The 8,375-nt window shown below is 36.1% G+C and overlaps 1 long non-coding RNA gene across 1 annotated transcript; it reads left to right on the top strand.

Annotated features, from left to right (window-relative positions):
* Positions 1-3,665: 3,665 nt before the first annotated feature.
* On the top strand, positions 3,666-4,616 carry LOC141365195 (uncharacterized). Its single transcript, XR_012370371.1, has 2 exons — positions 3,666-3,966; positions 4,404-4,616. It is a non-coding gene; the product is annotated as an uncharacterized lncRNA (long non-coding RNA).
* Positions 4,617-8,375: the final 3,759 nt, after the last annotated feature.

Raw genomic sequence — 8,375 nt, 5'->3', positions numbered from 1 at the left:
AGATCTGCTGCATGTTTTCCATGTCCAGGACGAAAGGAAAGGGTTTCGAGGATTCTGTCCAGAGAAGAAATTCCACCACATTTGTTGCAATCTACAAAAGAGGAAAACACTTTTAGTGGTCTGATCTGAATGATCAGATTGAAGTATTCAGAAAACCATGTGGGCCAAGTGAATTATATATTTTATAAAAATTATAAGGGTTTCATTTGCATCCCTGGCCGCATTACCACCACGTGTGAGATTTTTTTTCCAAAAATGCAATGGCCTTTTGTCAGTTTGCATAAGACTTTGGTGTTACACTCCTTTAACTGTTGTGCTAACAACAAAGGCTGCAAACCACACAGACTGACAAATATGATGATCTGATCTGACTATAAAGAATAAAGTACTGCAGAACTAAAATTTAGCAGATAATTAAGACATTCTAAATATATTTTAAATAGGAATTATTAAATGTTATACTTACTGGCTGAAGTTGTATGAAGGTCTTGCTAGCCTCATCAATGGATGGACGTTAAAACTCTGCACACTCTAAAAAAAAAGAATTGGAAAACAACATCACATCTGATCTCTGCTAAAAACATAACATCTCTGATACAGTATCAGACACAGATCAGAGGGTTGGTCAATATACATTTGAAATCACAGGAGACAACCCAAAAATATTAGGAAATTAATATAAAATAGTAACTAAATACGACTCAATAACACATCTAAATTCATATAATACATATACATGTTTGTTAACAGATAGTCACTTCCACGCAGCCTCCGTCTTGGTGACAAATACGTTTATGTTTTCAAGTTCATATTCAAACACTTAAATTATTGTTTCATTTTAAAAGAGAGGAACAAGCATACATATAGACACCAGTTCTTGGAAACGCTGTTTCGTTTTAATTTATCGACGCGTTACCTGCCGTACCGACTGTGAAGTGAATGTGCTTCTTGTCTTTGCCTCAGTGACAGCGTAGACGACGGCTCCGTGATCCTCCGCCGCGGCGCCGCGCTTCTGCAAGCGCCTCGCCCTTTGCGGTCTGTCTTTACATATCGAATGACAAGAAAGCAATTCGTTTGTCGCTAAATTTATTTAACAGCGTCGCTATCGCTTGTTAAGCTGGGAAAGGGAAAACTATGCGCGTGTGTGACACAAAAAGCCGAAGTGGGTTGCGGAGGTCCACTCTGTACCGGTTTTGACTCGCTTTGTTAAAGGCTTACAGAAATTGTCATGAGTTAACGTAATCAACCGTGTGACGGGGATTTTGTAACATCTGTTTTATTAATTTTATTAATATGCCATATCAAACATCTTAGAACGATTATTCAAGTCAATTTGTGTAAATGGCGATCTGAGGTAACAGTCGTCATTCCTCTAAATTACACCCGTCGTCTTAGTCAGTATAAATTAACACGTTGCTGTCTCGCAAAATGTTATAATCTTGTTTATATTCATGAAATGTTCACAAAAGCATATAAACTTACCTTGAAACAACTGCTTCAGTGACTCCCCAGCTAACAATTTTACGTTATAAAAACGTTCCCGGAACGTCTTACGAAAGTTTAGAAAACGTTTATTTTTTAACGTTCTTACAACGTTAAAAGCGTCCAGTTTTTTAGACGTGGTATTAACGTTAATGTGTGGTTATAAGAACGTTATTCAAAACGTTTTTAGAAAGGTTCAGTCTGTTGTTATATTAATGGTCTAATAACGTTTTTAAAAACGTTATTGAAACGTTCCATTCACCATTATATTCATGTTCTCAAAATGTTTTTTTAACGTTCGTAACAGGTTATAAAAACATTGTTTAAACGTTCTTACACAGTACAAACGTCCAGTTTTTTAGACGTAGTATTAACGTTATTGTTTGGTTACAAGAACGTTTTTAAAAACGTTTCTAGAATGGTTCGGTTTGTTGTTATGTTAATGTTCTAAGAACGTGTTTTAAAACGTTATTAAAACATTCCAATCACCATGATATTACTGTTCTAAGGACGTTTTTAAAACCGTTCTTGAAACGTCCCATTTGCCATTATATCAATGTTCTAGGAACGTTTTTCTAACGTTTGTAACTGGTTACAAAAACATTCGGTTGAAACGTTCTAGGAACGTTAAAAACGTCCAGTTTTTTAGACGTAGTATTAACGTTATTGTTTGGTTACAAGAACGTTTTTAAAAACGTTTCTAGAATGGTTTGGTTTGTTGTTATGTTAATGTTCTAAGAACGTGTTTTAAAACGTTATTAAAACATTCCAATCACCATGATATTACTGTTCTAAGGACGTTTTTAAAACCGTTCTTGAAACGTCCCATTTCCCATTATATTAATGTTCTAGGAACGTTTTTCTAACGTTTGTAACTGGTTACAAAAACATTCGGTTGAAACGTTCTAGGAACGTTAAAAACGTCCAGTTTTTTAGACGTAGTATTACCGTTATTGTTTGGTTACAAGAACGTTTTTAAAAACGTTTCTAGAATGGTTCGGTTTGTTGTTATGTTAATGTTCTAAGAACGTGTTTTAAAACGTTATTAAAACATTCCAATCACCATGATATTACTGTTCTAAGGACGTTTTTAAAACCGTTCTTGAAACGTCCCATTTGCCATTATATTAATGTTCTAGGAACGTTTTTCTAACGTTTGTAACTGGTTACAAAAACATTCGGTTGAAACGTTCTAGGAACGTTAAAAACGTCCAGTTTTTTAGACGTAGTATTAACGTTATTGTTTGGTTACAAGAACATTTTTAAAAACGTTTCTAGAATGGTTCGGTTTGTTGTTATGTTAATGTTCTAAGAACGTGTTTTAAAACGTTATTAAAACATTCCAATCACCATGATATTACTATTCTAAGGACGTTTTTAAAACCGTTCTTGAAACGTCCCATTTGCCATTATATTAATGTTCTAGGAACGTTTTTCTAACGTTTGTAACTGGTTACAAAAACATTCGGTTGAAACGTTCTAGGAACGTTAAAAACGTCCAGTTTTTTAGACGTAGTATTAACGTTATTGTTTGGTTACAAGAACGTTTTTAAAAACGAGATTTCTGAACAATTAAAAAAACGGTGGTTATCTCGTTTTGCAACGAAACTCTTCATATAAACACATACCACTTTACAAACAAAACAAAGCCACAGGAATCGTAATTTTTTTAAAAGAGCACTAAATAAAAAATAAAGATAATTTGGAAATAAAGTATTGAGGTATTCGTTCTGAGTCCTGATCATTACTTTGGGCAATATACTTTGGGCAATGATCTTCTCAGCAGCTATAGTCCAGATTTAACCCCCAGGGGTCCAAAAACGCGGGGACGCGTTTTGACGTGTTTTCTCCTTATCATAGCAGAATCAACTTAAAATACTCCATCATTAATAATCAAACACTTACGTGTTTGACGTCATTTGAAACTCTGAAGGGTCCTCTTTAATTAGTGTACATTCACAATAACAACAGATCTTTGTGTTTTTGTCAAATAAAGAAAATAAACAGGGTGCTCATTCAGACATTTCTGTCTCCGCCAGCTGTCTCTCAAATCACGTTACAAAAATTAGTTGAAACTCCGCGAATACTCGTCACACAAACATAATACAAATATCCAAAAAAAGCCTGAAATGTCTACTTTTAAACAAGCTAATTATTATCAAAAACAAATATTTCTTGTTTATATAATCTGCATTGAAGTAAAGAGAGTACCGTTTTTCCTGGCTGAGCTCATTATCTCTAATGCGGTCACGCCCACACGCTGTTGACATGGTAATGAAGAGACGAGCTGTTCAAACCAGCAAAGCGTAATGTTTGATAAGATTTAAAGACTTTAGCGCATGTTTGGATTATAAACTTTATACACACACGTGAGGAATATCTTCATTTATGTCTGGACATTGAGGAAGAGAAGCGTTTATCTTTAACGTTACCTAAGAAGAAGAACAATGGAAGGCGCAATGGAGGTATATTCCTGAAGAAACTGTAAGTCATTTGTCTTCATTTATATTTGCTATCATGTAATATGTTATGGCTTGTGCGGTTCAGCCTACATAAGCAACCTCAACAGATTGCACGCCTCGGATTGAAAAACGTTCGCATTGTTTACAAACGAGTAACTTACGCGTGATCACGTAATGGCGGATTTCATTGTTTGCTGTACAGTGTTAGACACAGTTATTCACTTTCGTATCCTTCATGGCAACTTTGAGTAATGCTGCACTGCTGTGTCTTTTAAGTGTGTGCTGTAAGATTCCATGTTTACATGCTTATTTACAAACGCCTAGGCCAAGTTTTTTTTATACAGTATATTGAGTTTAGGCGACCACCGTTACAAGTGCTATCATTTACCCATCAGTTATGTATGTAAGGGTATTTCTGTGGACAATTTATGCTAACAGCTGTTCATAACTCTCTTACAGGTCTGCATCCCTCTCATCAGTAAACTATGAAGTGGAAAAACATATTCACACTCTTTGGACATAAAGTTGTATGGTAACATGAGCCACATGAAGTTTACAGCTCTGTTGTTTATCAGTTTCTTATACAAGTTAAGTTTTTGAATAGGGTCCTACTGACCTTCATTTCTATTTTGATTATATTGTTAACTTCTTAATAAACCTCAAACAAACATGTTCATTTGTCCTCCCTCACATTCTTTACTGTAGTTCCCTCCTCCCTCATTATGCAGCTCATTATGCAGCTCATTATGCGAGCCTTTGTTTGCTAGCTGTCAATCAATCCTTCTCGCATACGGCCCCTCTAAACAAAAAGTGTCTTACAATTTCTAAATCAATATACTGGTTTATGTGAATGAGTAGGCAGGATGATTTTCACATCATTTTAAAGAAAAAACTCTAGACTACTAGATTATGTTTAGGAAAGTCTTGTTAAAACATGTTTAGTATGGGTTTTGTGGACTTATATCAGTGACTTAAAATTTTAGCTTTTTAAAAAACCACGCATAAACCTTTTTCTCTCAAAAATACAAACATGTACATACATGTAGCTCATATAATATTTTAGCCCAGTTTGTGCTGAACACAGTGGTATGAGACACTTGCCATTATTATGTTTTAAAGCAACTGAAAAAAGACCAAATGTAAGAGCATGTCAGAACCTCTGACAGTGTCCCAAAATGGTCGGACCCCAGAGGGTTAAAGATTTGTAAGTCACTACTCTTCTTCACGTAAACAACAAGTTTTTGACGCACCTTGGCCAAACGCGATCAATCCTGACAATAACGACACCAGATGTTTATATATCACACAAGCATTAACTGAATAATATATACCAATAATCTTTATTATTGTCTGCTTTGTAATCTTGAATAAACCACATCAAAGTGGATAAAAACAAGCGCCTCTAGTGGACACTCCAACCGAAAGATGCAGCGATATGTACCAGAAGCAACATATTTCAGCTTATGCAGAAACGTACACAGATTATTCCAATAAAAATGTCTAGTGTAAAAATAATTTCAACTTTAAATTTTGACCACTGGTGAGTTGCTTTAACTTATAAAAATAAGTTGAAATACCTTAACATATTTTAATGATACTTACACACAAAAAATCCTGTTCAATTAGTTGAACGCATTTTAATTGCACTGCAAAATTTTCACCTAAAATTATTAAATTGAACCAATGTGATTTCCTAAATATGACTTTATTACATTGACCTATTTTGATAAAAATCAAAAATTTATTTATCCAAGATCCTCACTCATTACATTGTACAACCTGAAATTTTACATTTATAAAAAAAACACAAACATTTGTTTCTGAATGTATAATGGTTTGACCTAAAACGAACAATTCATGACCATCCAATGATTGGCCAAGAGCATTTTTTTAGTATACTATTTAGGCATTTAGCAAATGCTTTTATCCAATTAATTATATTCACATATAATTGAACTCCTGATTTGTCCAAAAATGTACTTTTTTATTTATGGTTGGTTATATAATGACGATCAAGGTGTTATTTAGGTACATTATAATGATCATCATTACAAACATGTGTGTAGACTAGAGAGAAGCATGAGGGCCAGTGGAAGAGCATTCACATCTATAATTATAATTATGGGTCTCATTGAGTGGGAGGAAAAGCTTGCTGTGATTATATAATTATAAATCAACCATGTCCATAACCCAGGTAGACTGGAAACCAAATAATTTCCTAAAGGAGGTCGCACATCGGGCGAGAAGTGCCGCATCGCTCCACGTATCTAAAATTATTTACTAGGAATTTAAATACACTGGCGGTGTCTGGCGGCTGAATCTAGATGCTTCTTACATCCTTGCCGCGCCACAGAGCACCACTCACGTAGTTTAACATTAACTAACATTATAGTTAACGATTAATAGGCTGCTAACACATAATTTGCATCTGGAAATAGACTCTGTCTGACTAAGCTCGCGCTATTGAATGTTCACATGTGGTGCGCGATAACTGTGAGTTGTACTGTACATGCAACGCGATGCGACGCTTCTCGTCCGTGTGCGACCTCCTTACATTTTCCTTAAAAATAATGCCAGTCTCTTTTGCTATTTAATCCAAGACCACTGATGATTATTACAAATACAAAACATGTAAAAATTGTCAATATTATATTATCATTATTATTTGAAGAGCTCAGATACAAAACCCTCTAAGTGCATATGACATTCACGTTTTCTTTTAAATTACCATTTTTATTAGGCTTTAATTACTGAACTAAGATTAAGTAATTTCACTTGATTTTGTATGGCAGCACAAGGTCCTTATAAACCTTACAAGCACCGTGCTGGCAGTCTTTCGCATGTGGGCAATACTACTGACTTATAGTATTAGATAGGAGTCTTTGACAGCCATAAAAATATTAATAAAACTCATTCCCTTCTAAACGACTGCCAACATCCATTTAAAACTTACCATGGCCAGTTTTTATTATAGTCATCTTTCAAAATCGTTAAAAGAAAATCTGTCGAGTCATCTGGTTGCTTTGTGACATTGATAGTTAGAAGCATCCAAAACAACCTCTTTGGCAAGATGTTTGGCCTGCAGGAGTTCATTTGGGCTGGCAACCCAATCATTGTGTTCATTGCCCAGCCATGCCCATCCACTCCAAAGAGATTTTGTGCATGTATCGGGTGCTTTGGCTATCAGCCTCGAATGCTTCAGCAAGATCAATATGCTTCTCTCCCTCTGCAAAGTGGAAACAGGTTCAGTTTACTGATTTAGAGCCTGGTTGGTCCCCAAACGCGCACACACATGCACACATCGGCTCCCTTGGCTCCCTGTTGTTTAGAGATAGTTCTGAAACAACCTCTTTGTGACCTGCTGTCAAGGGCTTTCAGAAGGTGGGGTGCCACCCAGTTTCACAGACGAGACTCTAATTACAAAACCTGGGTGCTGAACTCATGGTGCTCAAGTGAATAATAGCCACAATTTGTCTCAATAAATGCCCCTCTGTAATTTGATAACACTGTGTGGGGTAGAAGCAAGAGGAGATATGAAGTGATATTTAGCTCGGATTGAGAGATTGTGATTCTTCACTGTTAGTTCACAGTGCAGATCAATCAGAAGCACTTAAACCGTTATTATCAGACGCATGTCTCAGAAAAGGTTTCTTTCTGTCATGTTCCTTGTCAAATAGTAACATTTGACATTTTGAATTGGCTTAAAAAATAATTTCAAATAATAAAAATGCCTGACAGGGCGAAAGATGTTTTGAACCACAGGAATATTTAAAATGGGATTTAAAAATGTGCCATATTTCTGTTGAGTTCATGTCACATTTCTATTCAGAAAAATAATTATTTTGTAATAAAACGCACTTAAAGGGACACTCCACTTTTTTGACAATATGCTCATTTTCAATCTCCCTTGAGTTAAACATTTGATTCTTACCGTTTTGGAATCGATTCAGCTGATCTCCGGGTCTAGCGCTACCACTTTTAGCATAGCTTTAGCCTGGGTGCCAGCCCATCTTAGCCCCGCCCACAAGAGTTTGAAAACAGGAAGATCGGTCTGGCGTTTTTCCGTTGAGGAGCTGCTATGCTAGGACTAGAGCTGGTCGAACCAATCAAATTGTCAGGGCGGGCTTTATACGATGATGGACAGATAATCGACAGTAACGTAATGAACCACGTCACCAAAGAGCGCGTGTGTTGAATGGCTGCGCTGTAGAGTTCAGATGTGTGGATTCTGACATGGAGTCTGTTCTAAAAGATATCGACAAAGCATTGATTTTAAAAGAGGAACAGAGAAACGCGAGCAGGGCATTTGTTGATGTTTTTGCTGTCCTTCCCACGGGATTCGGCAAAAGTTGGTCGCAACTGAAATGGGTAACGTTATCACGGCGATCCAACTCGGCGTGCACGACGAGATGGATATAATTAAGTTAGCGG

Source organism: Misgurnus anguillicaudatus, chromosome 7 (assembly GCF_027580225.2).
Source record: "Misgurnus anguillicaudatus chromosome 7, ASM2758022v2, whole genome shotgun sequence".
Taxonomy (NCBI): Eukaryota; Metazoa; Chordata; class Actinopteri; order Cypriniformes; family Cobitidae; genus Misgurnus; species Misgurnus anguillicaudatus.
This window is presented reverse-complemented; position numbering and strand designations above follow the sequence as displayed.